This window comes from Mustela putorius, unplaced genomic scaffold, assembly GCF_011764305.1.
Source record: "Mustela putorius furo isolate JIRA1106 unplaced genomic scaffold, ASM1176430v1.1 tig00537350_pilon_pilon_pilon, whole genome shotgun sequence".
NCBI lineage: Eukaryota > Metazoa > Chordata > Mammalia > Carnivora > Mustelidae > Mustela > Mustela putorius.
This window is the reverse complement of record NW_025422471.1, coordinates 4,731,201-4,747,166: the sequence shown is the minus strand read 5'-3', so window position 1 is coordinate 4,747,166 and position 15,966 is coordinate 4,731,201. Positions and strand designations below refer to the sequence as shown.

At 35.0% G+C, this 15,966-nt stretch overlaps 1 long non-coding RNA gene across 6 annotated transcripts in view; it reads right to left on the bottom strand.

Annotated features, from left to right (window-relative positions):
• Window positions 1-15,966, bottom strand: part of LOC106003478 — a 255,894-nt gene that overhangs the window by 40,576 nt on the left and 199,352 nt on the right. For 2 of the 6 annotated variants that reach the window (XR_006605008.1, XR_006605011.1), the window contains exons 4-6: window positions 4,501-5,549; window positions 3,337-3,454; window positions 1,682-1,751 (exon numbers count right to left, since the gene is read on the bottom strand). This is a non-coding gene — a long non-coding RNA (uncharacterized LOC106003478). The remainder of the gene's footprint in view (window positions 1-1,681; window positions 1,752-3,336; window positions 3,455-4,500; window positions 5,550-15,966) is intronic. The other 4 variants (XR_006605012.1, XR_006605010.1, XR_006605009.1 and 1 more) reach the window with 4 other exon arrangements.

The following is a 15,966-nucleotide window of genomic DNA, read 5'->3' as shown; positions in this document are numbered from 1 at the left end:
TTTTTGTAGGGAAAGACAGTGACACGGGGTTGTTTTTCAGTATTTTTCATGACACTATTGGTTAAATGATACCTATAATTCCTTATTATGCATATGTAGTAAATACTGAAAAAATAAAAAAAAATAGAATGAGGGAAGGTACAGAAAGAAAGAAAAGAAATGTAGACAGTTAAACTTTGGTATTTTTTTTCCAGAGTTTTGACATTATATTAATTATTAATTGCAAAAACATAAAATGTTATTTTATTCTTTCTAGTTTTTTCCGCTAACAGCAGACCTAAAATTTGAGATCACTTTATCACATTTGGTAACTTCCAAAGTAGACTCTAATTTATAAGAGTAGTTTACACAGGAAGATTCCTGAGAATATTCTTTTCACACAGCCACGATAATGTCTTCCTGGCATAGTGCTGGAGGGCTCTTTGTGTATTAATAAGTTTTGTGGCCAGAAATCTTGTTTTTATTCAAAGAAAAGAATATGTAGAAAGCAAATAATTTGTACAAAATTGTAACAAAATGTTTCCTTAACATCTGAAGAAAATAGAAGTACATGCAAACAAAAATGTATAAACAGATTTGTAATAAATGTAATTTTTATTTGATATAAGGTCATAATTTAAAAAGATAAAAAGTAAGAGCCTGTAGGGTGAAATATTTCTTGAAGTAGTATTGGCATGAATTTCAGGTGCTGGTAAAAATGAAAAAGTAATTTTTAATATTATGCCTCTGGAATTAAATTAAAAATTGACTTTTTGCTATACTTAAATCAATTTTTATTATCTCTCTAATGTTATCATTTTGGAATTATAAAAAGGGTATGAAATGGGAATAAAATGGAATAGTTATATACATATATAATTCTTTTATTGGTTTATTTTTGAAGTAAATTGGGAGAGTATTTTTGGAGCATTACCAATTGAGAATACAAATATAACAAAATCCATTCTGGGTAGTTTACTAAAATATGTTAGGTTGTTCACAGATTGTCAGGGAGGGCCAGAAAGTAGGAACTATGCCTAAACACACTATTTAGCACCAACGACACTGTATCTGGGTACCAGCATTTCTGTTACTACAATCCATAAAGAATCAATTCTTCATTACCACACTGATGGAGCACAGAGAAGGGGCACCTGGGTGGCTCAGTGGATTAAGCCTCTGCCTTTGGCTCAGGTTATGATCTCAGGGTCCTGGGATCAAGCCCCACATCGGGCTCTCTGCTCATCAAGGAGCCTACTTCCTCCTCTCTCTCTCTCTGCCTACTTGTGATCTCTGTTAGGTAAATAAATAAAATATTTTTAGAAAAAAAAGAATACTTGGATGAGTGTATGTGTGTGTGTTTGTATGTATGCATATACACACACACACATACACACATAGGAGAGAGGGAAAGAAAGGAAGAGATAAACATGAACAAATGATTATTTGAAGCTTTTGCCTTTAAAGTCTTCAATCAATCATCAATGAAATGCTTTTGTTTATTTGACTAATTTTAAAATAAATGTACATGACCTAATTTTATCTGTTCCTATTTTACCCATAAGGATGCTTGGCACATAGTGAGAACTTGAAACATATTATTAAATGAATAAAGAGATGAGTAAGGTAAAAAGGATAAATTTAGGCAACATCAACAAATTGATAAAAACCATAAGTGTACATTTTTAAAATATGTTCTGACCTTAAAGTGACTGAAGAAACTCAGATAACAATCAAGATACTGGCATGGACAGACTACTCAGCTTTATATCCTGAAAGTAGGGAGGGTTGAAAGACAAGAGGACAGTTATATAACTAAAAATGTTTAAAAAAAAGTACACTGCAGAGCAAGAAAAATTGATGTAGAAAAATCATTATTGAGATAGATCAGATTATTCAGTAAATCATTCCTTCCTTGCTACCTATTATTGAAGAACCACTTCCTGACCCGCTGATGTTTGGCCAAGTAATGGCTCTGAGAATATGAGTAGACATATAGTGGGCCTGTTTAGAAACTGGGCCTAACGAGAATTTTGAGAGATTCTGCATGTCCTTTATCAGCCTGTGATTCTTGCCTTAGAAATCTATGACCCAATATCCAGAGCTCCATTAGCCCGAATCCCAAAATGAGATACAAAGAGCAACTCCTCCACAGCCGACTTGCACTCAACAGCCAGAAGCAGAGTTGTCACCGCCAAACTCAGATACGTGAACAAAGCTTATCATCATACCATAGTTTCATGTGGGTAGTTATATACTACTACAACGGCAAGAGCTGAACACATGGACATGAGTCATGGATCCATGTTCATGGACTGGAAGAATTAATATTGTTAAAATGTCCTTACTACCCAAAGCAATTGATAGATTGAATACAATCCCTATCAAAATGCCAATCACATTTTCACCAAACTACAACAGATAATACTAAAATCTGTAGGAAACCACAAAAGACACTGCAGAGCCAAAGCACTCTTGAGAAAGAACGAAGCTGAGAATATCACAATTCCAATTTTCATGATATAGTAGAGAGCTATAGTAAACAAAACAGTATGGTACTGGTGCATAAACAGACATACAAATAAATGATTCAGAAGAGGGGACCTCAATTATAAAGTCAATTAATATGTGACAAAAGAAGGAAGACTATACAGTGGGGAAAAGCCATTCTCTCCAATAAATGGTGCTGGGAAACTAGACAGCTGTGTGCCAATGAATGAAACTGGGCCACTTTTTTTAATACCATGCACAATAATAACCTCAAAATGGATTAAAGATCTAAATGTGATACCTGAAACCATAAAACTCCTAGAAGAGAGCACAGTCAATAATTTCTCTGATATTGGCTGTAGCACCATTTTTCAGGATATGTCTCCTCAGGCAAGGGAAACAAAAGCAAAAATAAACTACTGGGACTACCCCATAATAAAAAGCTTTTGCACAGTGGAAAACCACTGGTTGATAAACCATCAATCAAATGAAAAGGCAACCTACTGAATGGGAAAAGGTATTTGTATATGATATATCCAGTAAGGGGTTAATATTTAAAATATATAAAGAACTTATAATACTTAATATATGAAGAACTTAAAAAGATGCAGTATATATAAAGAACTTAAAAAGATATAAATATAATAAATAATAAATATAAATATATTTATATTATATTTTATTATATTTAAATATAATAAATATAAATATAAATTAATATATAAAGAACTTAAAAAGATCCAGTAAGGGGTTAATATTTAAAATATATAAAGAACTTATAATACTTAATATATAAAGAACTTAAAAAGATGCTCAACATCATTCATCTATCAGGGAAATGCAAATCAAAACCAAAAGGAGACTTACCTTACACCTGTCCAAATAGCTAGTATCAAAAGGACACAAAATAACAAGTGTTAGCAAGGATATGTAGTAAAAGGAACCTCTGTACCCTGTTGGGGGAATGTACACTGGTGCAGCCACTCTGGAAAGCCAAACAGAGTTTTCTCAGAAAATTAAAAATAGAAATACCATGTGATCTAGTAATTCCACTACTTGGTATTTACCCAAAGAAAACAAAACCACTAATTTGAAGATATGTATGCACCCCTATACTGCAACAATAGCCACGCTATGGAAGCAATCCAGGTGTCCACTGACAGATGAATAAAGATGTGGGGTATGTATATGTGTGTGTGTGTGTGTGTGTGTGTGTATACACACATATATGAGCAATATAACTGAGCCAAGATAATGAAAATGAAAATGAATGAATCTTGTTCTTTGTGACAACATGGATAGACCTAGAGGGTATTATGCAAAGTGAAATAAGACAGAAAGACAAGTGCTATAGGACTGCACTACACATGGCCTCTAAAACACAAATGAATGAACAAAAAGCATAAAAAGGCCCATATGTATAGAGAACAAATTGATGGTTGCCAGGGAAGGTAGTAAGTGTGGAGAGATGGGCAAGATGGGTAAAAAGGAGTAGGAGATACAGGCTTCCACTTAGGGAATAAAATATCATGGGAATAAAATGTATGGCATGGGAATATAGTCAAGAATACATTGTATGGTGACAAATGGTAGCTACCCTGGTGATCAGCATAGCATCATGTATAAACTTGTTAAAACACTATATTGTACACCTGAAACTAATGGAACATTTTCTACTATACATACATATATAATACATATACACATGTATATGTACATACATGCATACACATGTGTGTGTGTGTGTGTGTGTGTTTAAATGAACAGTAAAGATAAACTGAAAAGCTCTGTGGTAGCAAAATAATAGGATTCCAAAGATGCCCATTTTTTTTTTTTAAGATTTTATTTATTTGAGAGAGAGAGAGCATAGGAGGGGAGAGGTCAGAAGAAGAAGACTCCCCACCGAACAGGGAGCCCCAGGTGGAACTCGATCCCAGGACTCCAGGGTCATGACCTGAGTGAAAGGCAGTTGCTTAATCAACTGAGCCACCAGGCACCCTACCCATGTCTTAATACAGTATGTTAGTTTACCTGACAAAGGAGAATTAAGATTGCAGATGGAAATGAGGTTGCTTATCAGTTTCTTTTGAGATGAAGAGATCATTTGGGATTATCCAGGTTGGCTCAATACAGTTGAAAAATTGCTTATAAATGGAGGACAGAGACAGACCTGAAAGAATCCAAGATGGCAGCATGAGAGGGACCCAGCTGGCATTACTGGATTGGAAGAGAAAAGGGTTACAAGGAATGGGGGTAAGACTGTAGAAGCTGGGAAATTCCAGGAAATGGATTACGCCCGGAGTCTCCACAAAACAAAAACAAAAACAAAAACAAAACATAGCCCTCCTGACATCCTGATTTTAACCCAGTGAAGCTAACATTGGTCCTCTCTCTACCAGAACTGTAAGCTCATAAATTGTATTATTTTAAGCTACATAAACAAGCAGACAGGGCAGTATCTTCCAAATATATAGCAAGTGTCATGTGATAGTGGAGCAATGTTTACAAATTTTTCAGAACAATTTTAACCTAAATATTATAATCATTGCAAATTTATTGAAACAACAGAGATGAAACAAAGATCAAACTATTAAAAAAAAAAGTATACACAAGAAAGTCTCGAAGAAAGTTCTTGAGTGGATTTCAGCCAACAACAAAATAAATCCAAGTAAGATAATTACCAGTCAAAAGCTGTAACAAAACAGACAACTAATAATGAGCAATTAGAACAATTTCCACAGAACTTAAGCCCAAACAGCTAAGTATTATAGAAAGAAACATCTTAAATACCATAACTCTTAAAAAATAAAATGAATATAACTGTCTAATAGGAGACAGGAAGAGAGAGGAAAGAAATTAATAGCAGGAAATAAAAGTGTACTTATCTGTCATTTCTCACGGTCATTTTATGTTTATTTTTAGTCCATTTTCTGCCTTAAGATATGGCTTATTTCCATGCGCACCACAAAGGAATTATTTTCCACTTTTGGGTGAGGTACCCTCTAACTGTCAGTTATATCCAGCTGGGTTTCAGTGTTGTCAGTTCTTCTAGATTATTTCTCTAGTAGTTCTGTCAGTTACTGCAAGAAGAGAATTGGAGGTCTCAGCAAATCAATGCATTTGTCTCCTGTTTCTACTAAGTCCATGTTTGCTTCATGTATTTTAAAGTACTTTTGTTAGGTACATGTATATTTTAGATTAATATGTCTTTTTCATGCATTGACTTCTTTTTTATTATGTAATATCCCTTTTATTCTTGATAATTTTCTTTGATCTATGGTCTGTCACTAGATACAACTTTACTTCTGCCTGAAGAACTCTGTATAGCAATTAAAAAAAACAAAACAGGTTTTCTTACAAAGGATTCTCTTAGTTTTCTTTAATCTGGGAATGTATTCACCTTCATTCTTAAAAAATGTTTTCAATGGATATAGATTTCTGGGTTGACAAGTTTATTTCAGCTCTTTAAACATACTGAGCTACTTCCTTCTGGCCTCTGTAGTCTTTGAAGAGAAATATACTGTCATTTGCATTGTTATTAGCTTTTAAATTTTCCTCTAGCTGCTTTCAGTATTTTTTTTGTCTCTAATTTTAGCAGTTTATGATATGTCTGTTTCCATTTCTTCGCATATTATTGAAGGAGGTCATGAGAAGACAAGACTGCCACTTGGGCTGGGAGTTGGACCTGGGCAGTCAAGAGGATCCTCATTCCCATCTCAGTCTCTGGTATGTATGCTCTGCTCACTGTTCTCATGATAGGACCTGTTTTCAAGTATGCACATGTGAGAGAGTTACATGCCATTGAGACCATCTAGACCGTGTACATGACCTGAACCTTGTTAAAGTCTCCATATGAATTCCTAAGATCTTGATAGGTGGATATCCTTGTCTTTTGGCTTCCCAAGACAAGCCTTGTATGTAATTTTCCTTCCGTGTTAAACCTATCGCCTACTAATCTGGTGTGGTCCTTCTCTTTTTTTTGTCTGTCCTTTGCCCTGGGTGGATGGGAGCTGGTTTTGGATTTCACCTGGGAAACTTCTCAGGTTGCCAGTCAACATGTGTATACCATTTGGGGTTCATTGAATTTTTTTAATCTACATATTTGTATATTTGACCAAATTTGGGGATTTTGCAGCCTCTTTTTCAGCTTTTTGACTTTTCTTTAACTTTTATTTTTCTACTTAAATTTTTCTCAACTTCTATGAGGGGTGGTCCCTCAAAGGGGTGGTCCCCTTTTTCAGTTTTTTGACTTTCCTTTAACTTTTATTTTTCTATTTAAAATTTTCTCAACTTCTATGAGGGGTGGTCCCTCAAAGGAACTGGATACACTATTCATATTTTTCAAGTCTTTTCTTTTTAATCAGATTGATAGATTTATCATTAAGTTCCCTCCTACCTTTGTCATCTCTATTCTGTACTGAATTCAAAACAATAAAAGAATTTTGTTTTTTATTATTTTTTTGTTCTAAAATTTCCATTTGATTTTTAAATAATTTTCCCATTCTTTATATCATTTATTATCTTGCTGAGAATTTTTGTCTTTCCATTCATTTCGCAGGTGTTTGTCCTTATTTATTGGAATATTTTTACAAAGTATTGCTTTAAAGTTTTTCTCAAATGTAACATCTGTTGTCTCAAATTTGATTCTGTTGGTGATCTTTTTCCATGAGTTGTTAGTTTTCTGAGTACTTTTTATGCCAACCAATTTTGGATTGTCAGATTTTCATTTTGAACAGTATGAGATGATATCTTGTTTAATCCTACAGAGTATGTTGGTATTTTTGTTATTTTGACAGAAAATCAACCTAGTCAGTTAATTAAGACTTTAAATTCAGTTGAATTGTTGCTTTCGAATCTTTGCAGGACTATTCAGAGCTGTCTCATCTGTGCCATGACCACTGCCTAATAGTCTAGCTCATGAATCAGTTTCCAATGTCTATGCATTTTGTTTAGATCATATTCACATAAGCACATCTTAGAGATTGTTAGCTCAGGAGTTCTTAAACAGCTCTAGGTGTTTGCTTCCTAAGTCTGTCTCCTTCCTTATCCCCTCCCTACTTTGTAATACCCTGGAACTTCTTCTTTTTTTAGGTGCAGAAGTCTTTTTTTAACGTGCAGAAGTCTGCACCTTTATTTTCCTAGAGATGCTATGAACTCCTTACATCTGAGCTTGTGTTCAAGAGACAAGACAACAGAGGGGAAGAAAACCTGCTAACTATAGAGATCTGTTTTATTCTATTGGAACTATGGTCCTCTGATTGGAATTAATTTTCTACCGTAGATTTTCAGATAATCCAGTTGCTCACTTTACTCCTGCTCCTACTGCTGCACCATACCCTTGTTTGGGTACTGACATATAGGAAAACTGAGAAAAGGTAAACCATTGATGATTCCTCCTTCTTGTTGTAAATGTTAGGAGACTTTTGCTCAAGCCAAAATTAGAGGGCTTATTCTTGACCATCCCTGGTCAGGGTCATTGTCTGCTTCTAGGTTTCAGGCTGCACTAAGGGAAAGTCAGGGTATACCAGTAGGGAAAAAAAGGACAAACATAACACTCTTTGGGTGATATTTTGAATTTTGGCTTTACTCCTCAATGTACCTGATACTTTGTAGTTTTCAGAGCCCTCAAATAGCTGTTCCATGGATGCTGCCCAGGTATTATATAGCTGTATTCAGCTATACACGCTTAGTGGGGAGTCTGCTTGAAGATTCCCTCTACCTCTCCCCCAACTCTTGAATGCTCACATATGCTCTCTCTCTAAAATAAATAAATCTTAAAAAATATGTCCAATTTCATATTAAATTTATCTTATTAACTTATAAGCTGAAGCCAAATGCCTCTGGTTTATGAGAGCATTTTGTGCACATCTTTTCCTAAATCCACATTCACTGATGGTATGTTAGTAGCTTGGATTCAGCTGGACTAGGGGTATTTGAACAATGAAATCATCAAATGGTACTGGAAAATCCCTCCAAACTTCATAGTTATTAAACATTTATCAGAACAACATTGCTTATGCTCAAGAACAGGAATTTTTACTTCATAGAAAAATGATTTTATAGAATATTTCAAAGATGGCAAAGGTTAACAAAAGGTAGATTAGGGCATAGTTCTATCATATATTAAATATATTGGTTCTGGCAATACAATCTACTGTTACAGAATTTGGCTGTAGTTTCTGAAACACTGCCTAGCATTTTCAGAAACCCTGTCAAATTTTAATTGTAAATAAATTAAAACTGTACAAATAAGTTGTAGCTTACTTGGCCAAAACCATGGCTGTTTTCTTCAAAGATTTTATTCATCACTCTAGGAGTAAGGCTTGCAAATATTGCTTATAGAGCAGTAGGTATAGCTTATATGCCACATCCAGCTACAAATCTAAATTGGGAGAAATTAGTGCAGCATCTATGAGAAATTTTTTTCCAAGTAACCGTTAAGTAGATCTTACGAACATGGTTTGCATGAATCACCTTGAGGCAAAGTAATCTTCTTAAGGGTTCCTCATGTGGACAGAGTTACCAAGACATGTCTCCCCGTAATGTGTTTAGAAATTAACTGGAAGAAGGCAGGAGGGTGGTGCATAATAGTTTTGTATGAGAAGCAGGGAATAATGGATGGCTCTCATCCAAGATACATTTGCTCTAGTGATTTTATCACCGTACCACAATTCAAGTTATGGTCCTCACATGGAAGAGTCAGACACCTAATTTCATCAAAACAAGTATGGGCTTTCTACCTTATGAATTGTTATATCAACAAACCCAAAGGCTGGTATATGAGAACAGAATACTAACCATATTTTATCATAGTACATGAACCCAGCTACACAAATAGGCAGGCCTATAAAGAATGCCAAGTCATAATCAGAAAATTACTAAATTTTAATCAGATGAATTTACAAATGGCATCAGTTCTAAAAGAGTCTGTTCATTTCTACAACAGGATTTATTTAGTCATTGAAACTATAATTATTGGTATCAGTGGGTGAGATAACCGGTGCTGGCTCCACTGAGCTTGTTTGCGAATTCACCATCTCAAATCTATTGGCTAAGGCTGCTGTTGGGATTCATCTGATCTGACAACTTTATCTGATATTCATACTGAAGCATTCTCTCCTTTCTATTACTGTTTTTAGAAATATCACATTTTATATTTATCAAGATTAAAATGAAAGTATTTCTATGTACACACACACACTCATGTCTATATTCTTAGGGAGAAATAACAAGCCTATTTATATGAGAGTTGTTCTAAGTTTTTAAAAAAATTAACGGTCAAAGTTTGGAAGCAGAACATGCCAGGTCCATGCCTAGTATACAGAAAATACTGTAATATACTTATTTATATTTCTTTCTCTCGCCCCTACCTCCAAAAGCATGTGATGCAGCTAACAGGTAGAAATATGGCAAAATATAAGATTCAGCAAGATAAAACAATCATCTTTGGTAGTGTGACAGTTGTGGTTCTGTGGATGCATTCAGAATATATCAGGCAAGAATTCAATTTCTTTGCTTTAAGGTCTATGGACATCCCCAAGTGAAAATGAAGAAATTATCATTGCTACCTCTAACCTCAACTAAGACAACTTCACTTTTCAGGTCCTTCACTTGAAATATTCTATTTTAAGATATCAAATTCTGTGACCAAGACCCAAGTTAAACTATCATAACAAAGAAATGTGGATATACTGTTTCAGACAGCTGGGAACTGAGAAATTTGTGGTTGTAGCAAGCTTCAACCATGAATGGACCTATGGACTTAAATTAATCTCCGGTCTTTGTCTTTTTGCTCATTTCTTGATTCCAGTAGTCTTTGCTTAGCTTGATTCTTCAAGGATGCTCTCTCTACTTGTTGAATAATCTGACAACCAACGCACACCTCAGGACTCCCTGAGTCTAACATCCCTCTTAGGAGTACATCTTACCTGACAGGTTATACCAAATATACATACATTTTTTCAGCTTGGACATCGTCTCAATTTTTGAGACAATGAGTTGGCCAGATTATGAGGTTCTTTTGTTGCTCTGACTTGTGACACATCCTAACCTCTCTGTTCATGATATGAATTTGCTTGATCTAGGTTGTAAAATATGTGTTCCCCTCAGAGGTATGAAAACAGATAAATCATCTGATATTCACTACAATGTATTTTCCAAAGGTATTTTCCATTTGCTCCATTAGACCCATTCTCTACTACTTCATAATCTGCTTTCTACAAGAAGCAAACCAGGACAGACCAAATCAATGAGCACCCTTTCCTCTGTTTTGTTTTAGTTTGTTTGTTTCAAGCACTAAGATCTTGGACCTGGATCTGAGGGAGGTAAGAACGATGCTGATTATTTTGTCAGATCCTCTCTGTGGAGACCCTTAGGCTAACTGTAGGTATCACCTCAAGAAGTTTACTCAAGGTTGTCACTTTTCTCCTGGTGCACTTTTCTTCATTAGTCACCCTGTTCACCTTGACTCACATCTGATGGTGCTATTTGCTTTTTCTTATAAACCCTATTGACAGAATATGTTTGTTCACTGACCTTCCCTGGTTTTAAGATTATCTATTTCTTAATTTCTTAATTTGTCTTTATTATTTCCCTTTTTTATTTTGATCAGTTTTATCATTAATTTGCTGAGTGGATAGTGGAATCCTTACTTTGTGTTTTTTGTTTGGTTTGTTTTTTTTACCTTTCTATATATCTGGGATTTTATTTTCTAATCTAATTATTGGTGCCACCAATACCCTTTGGGTAATGGTTTTTTCTGAGAGACTGCAACAATTATTCTTCAAATTCTGAATTTTTTCTAATAATAGTTCTGTTGTACTATCTATATAAACAGATAAGAGTGAAATTTTTTTGCAAAACTGTGTCAAAATTAAAACCTTTTTTTTTTAAAGATTTTATTTATTTATTTGACAGAGATCACAAGTAGACAGAGAGGCAGGCAGAGAGAGAGAGGGAAGCAGGCTCCCTGCTGAGCAGAGAGCCCTTGAAGAGATCTCAGGACCCTGAGATCATGACCTGAGCCGAAGGCAACGGCTTAACCCACTGAGCCACCCAGGCACCCAAAATTAAAACCTTTAAAGAGTACAAACCACTGGCCTCAAGTAGAATTCCCAATGTGTACATAATATTACAACTTAAGAACTATTCTATTCTATAATCAAATGGAAGTGAGATATATGGGATCAACTGAAAGAACTCCAAAAGGAACAAGTAAGTTCCATTATGTTCCAAGTCCTAATAAGCCTATTCTCATGGATTCTACTTCTGATTTATAGCTCCTTTGTAGCCCACATGCATGACCTCATGAGGAATGCCCAGCTCCCTAAAGGCAAAAAAAACTTCAGCTTTGTACCACCTACTGGTAGAAAATAGCAAGGAAATAGAAAAATCCCCTTGCACACTAGGGGTGAAGGAAGAGCTCAGTAGACAGAAGTTCAAAAAACATGTCTTGATTGCTCAATTCCCTGGAAGTACAGATGATCAAAATCAAATACAGTGATTCATATGCCACTACCCACTTGCTGGTTAGACACTATAAAGTAGAAAAAACACAGTTTATAAACTGGTGACAAGAGGTTTGGGAAGGAGATTACGTAAAAGGACATTTTACAACAGAGAAAGTTCTTAATGTCAAGATAGGAAAGATGATTGGCTCTGTGTCTGTCTGACAGCCTCTCTTACCAGAGACCTCTTCTCTTTCTCAATGGCCTTTTGAAAAATTGACTGTGGTGACAGGAGTGGAGGTTAGTTATAGATTTTAAAACATGGTACTTCCTCTATCCAGGATTTAACTAGTTCAGGGCCTACTTGCTAACAGTCATCATTAGCTATGAGCCCCCAGTATGACACCATTTCCCTCAGACAAATATGTCACCTGACAGCAGGTTTATTAACTTGCAAAGCAGGTTGGTTACCTCATAGACCTTCGTATTAGAAATGACAGCATCCACATTTCCTAAGAATAGATATTTATTATGGATATAGACCTGCTTTTCCTGCCTTATCTAATGCTCTATTCATAATCATATTACCATCATTTACTCTAAATCCCTGTCATATGACACCCTTAAAGCTGATAAAGAGCTGTAGGATATTTGAAGAAGAGAATCAGCAAGGTAAACACTTCATGTGACAGGGAAGTGTCCTGTTGGTTGTGTTTCATGCTCTGTACCAGTCATCAGTAGGATAGTGTTCTTTCTCTTAGTAGTTGCGTTCATATCACAGACTTTAATTTTCCATCAGCAAAAGTTTTGTATTCTATTGCCACAACTTTAGGCTCTGATGATTTGGAGTCCTGGTTCTTAAAAGGGAAGGATATTTGAACCAATGGACTCAAGACTCATTCCATTAAACCAAAAGCTACACATTTTATGTTCCTTCTGTCACTGGAGCATTAGATAAAGAGAAGAAGTTTACTCTGTTTGCTGAGCTGATTTGTCTTAATTTGATTTCTATTATTCAATGGAGGCAGAGAGAAATAGGCCTGGAATTCAAGAGATTCTCTTATTACATCTGTGCTTTCCGGTTTGAAAAAAAAAAAAAGTCATAAAAAAAATAAAACTACTTCACAAAGGAAGACTGTTTAGGGCACACGTTCCTTTGGTAATTAATTTTGGAATGTACCAGGCAAAGAACTATGAATGGCTATTGTGCTAGCTGAAGATGACGGAGTGTGGAGGGCGTAGTGAAAAGGGAAGTTATAGATGCCAACTAAGACAGTGTGACTTTTTGCAAAAGTAAGGATTGTAAGGATTATGCAGATTTTCTTTTTTGTTTTTATATCTATGTGAGTTTGTAAATATTAACAAATCCATTTTTCATCTTTCTCCCTGTGGCTCTATTATTAACTAATGTAAATGGTGTCACCAAAAATTGAATTTATATTCAAATTTTCTTAAATTTCAAGATACCCAAGAGGCACAGTGACTGAGCTAGAAAAGAAATGAACATTATCCAGAGATTAATAAAATAGCATTTGGGATTTTCTATTTCCCCTTTTGGGAAGAAGTAAAGTTTACACCTTTGACTATACACAGATAGTTCTGACATGTTAAGGAAAGCATTATGCTTTCACTTTTGGTCAGAACTAAAAAAATGCATAAAAGGATGATACAGAGGCTTGGCCCACAAATATGTGCACAACACAGGACCATCTGGTATCTATTAGGCATCACTCCCACCTGGGAAATGCAAACTACATTTTCCAGACTCCTCTTTACTACATGGTTATTGGATAGGATTTCCCTATGAGAGGGATGAAGTGAAGGGAAAGGGAGAAGATGACGTTCACCACAGCATTCTCACAAGTGCTTGAGAACCACCCTCTTCACTGTTAACAGACTGAACATTTTGTGGGAGCCTCTCCAAAAGTCCTCAAAGAATGCAGCAGCTTCCAGGCAGTCATTTGAGGGACTCTGGTTTAGTTCTTCAGGGGAAAAAAAACTCTCAATGTCAACATTTTGCTAACTTCAGTGACAGCATCTTTGCTAACTTCAGCGACAGCAAATTGATTAAAACTATCCCTAGATTTTGGTCCTCAAGAAACTGCAAAGTCATTCTATCTTTAGTGAAGAGTGGCTCGTGTTTTCCTGACTGAATCCAGACTGGTATTAGAGTATAGTTCTTGGAGGACTGCAAACAGAATATATGTCTTCTGTATCTCTTTAGTGCTTAATGCAGAATAATTGTTCAACCAACTGTTTGTCTGGGTCAAATCTGTTCTTAACCTCACATGACAAAGAAGTTAAAAAGGGGGAAATGGTAGGGAATTTCAGGAAGAGATAAGACTTTTGGTTCCCATGTTTCCATTTTCCTATACTGAGCAACAGTCAGCCAACAATCTCTTGAGTATTCAGAGGTCTTGAATTATTTACATAGGCCATGTAGCATTGATTGTTTCCCTAATTTTACCAAATAGAATTTCCTTTGATAGCTTAGATCCACTGGGATTTCTGTAGGTCATCTGCCTCAATAATCAAAGTACAAAAAAAAAAAAGGAAAGACTACAACCAAAAATTTTCACCACTACAATTTCACTACAATTAAAGTAGGAGAGGGTTATAACCCTGGGCATTACTCCAGTTCTGAAACTGAGATAAAATCTTTTAAAGGATGGGTCTTGCATTAGAAATCCTGTTTTTAGTACATTTAATACCCTTTAAATACCTTTAAAAGTCAATCTTTGCTATTCTTTTTCCTGAAATGTACATACTTTGACAGCTTTAAATTTTATCTTCATTGAAGTTTTTGTACAAGCCGTAATACAAAATGCAGAGTTTGACAGTCACATGCATGCATAGAATCCCTTTGATGACATGGCCCCTAAATCATGTCTGCTTACATACATTTTTTTATTTCATTTTTTCTCCTCTTAAGATGGCTACAAGTTAATGGAAACATTCAAGCTAGGAAAATTGAGATTCTGTGTTGAGAGTAGATAATCTAACATAATAGGAACTGTGAACAGAATCCAGGTTTTATAATTCAATATCAGCAATAGCAACTGGAAAGCAGTAGTAAGAAATTATAAAATTTCACTGACAACATTTTGAGAATGATTCATTCCATTCACTTAAATGTTTTCCACAACTAACCACTTACCTGCAAGACCTAGCAAGATATAATTTCCACTGACTATAATCCTTGCTATTGATTACAAAAGTCCGCTTCAGCTAAACTCAATTGACATTTATATTGTTAACTTAGCAGGTATGAAATTTTAAGGAGTTTATTGCTCGGCCCTGAGGGGGAGCAGCATCACATAACATAAAGGCTTTGATCTGGCTTCTGAGGTAGAAAGAAAGAAAATATATATACGTGTAGCAGTTCTTTTTTTTTTTTTTATATACAGCCATTTAGCTGCACAGTGGATTACACTTTTTATTGGAGTGACTGCACAGAAAAGTACATTTTAGTGAATGGATTTATAAATACACATCATCTGGCTAGGTTCAGCCATTAATAAGTATAATGAAAAAGGAAAGTATCAAATTAAGCATGATTAAATTGGGAAACAAGCCTTTTGTAACTCTAAACTTTTTCTTTAGTGTCTAGATGAGGAAAAAAATTTCCCTGATTTCACAATGTATTCAAGAGATCTGTGTCTAAAATAATAATAAAGGCAGAAACTAGTATGATTCAGGTATTACTGTCTACATAATGTTATTTATGTTATTAAATTTGGATGGCTCATTTCTGTTTCTATACTGTACTTATATTCCTGTCATAGTAGAAAATAAATTCAATTTCCTATTTAACACTGCTGCAGTACTATTTTAGGGTAAGGTACCCAATCTATGATCCTGCTTTTTTGATAGATTTTATTGTTTCTTTTTATTAATATTGACTAAATGAATATTATTGCCCCCCTCTTTACTCCTTTAAGTCCATTGACTTTCAGTGATTCAATTATTTAGTTAAAGCTTCAATCCTAGTCTTAAACAGGTTTCCATTTAAATTATCTCTTCTCTGTTTTTAGTTGGTCTGATGTTTAGT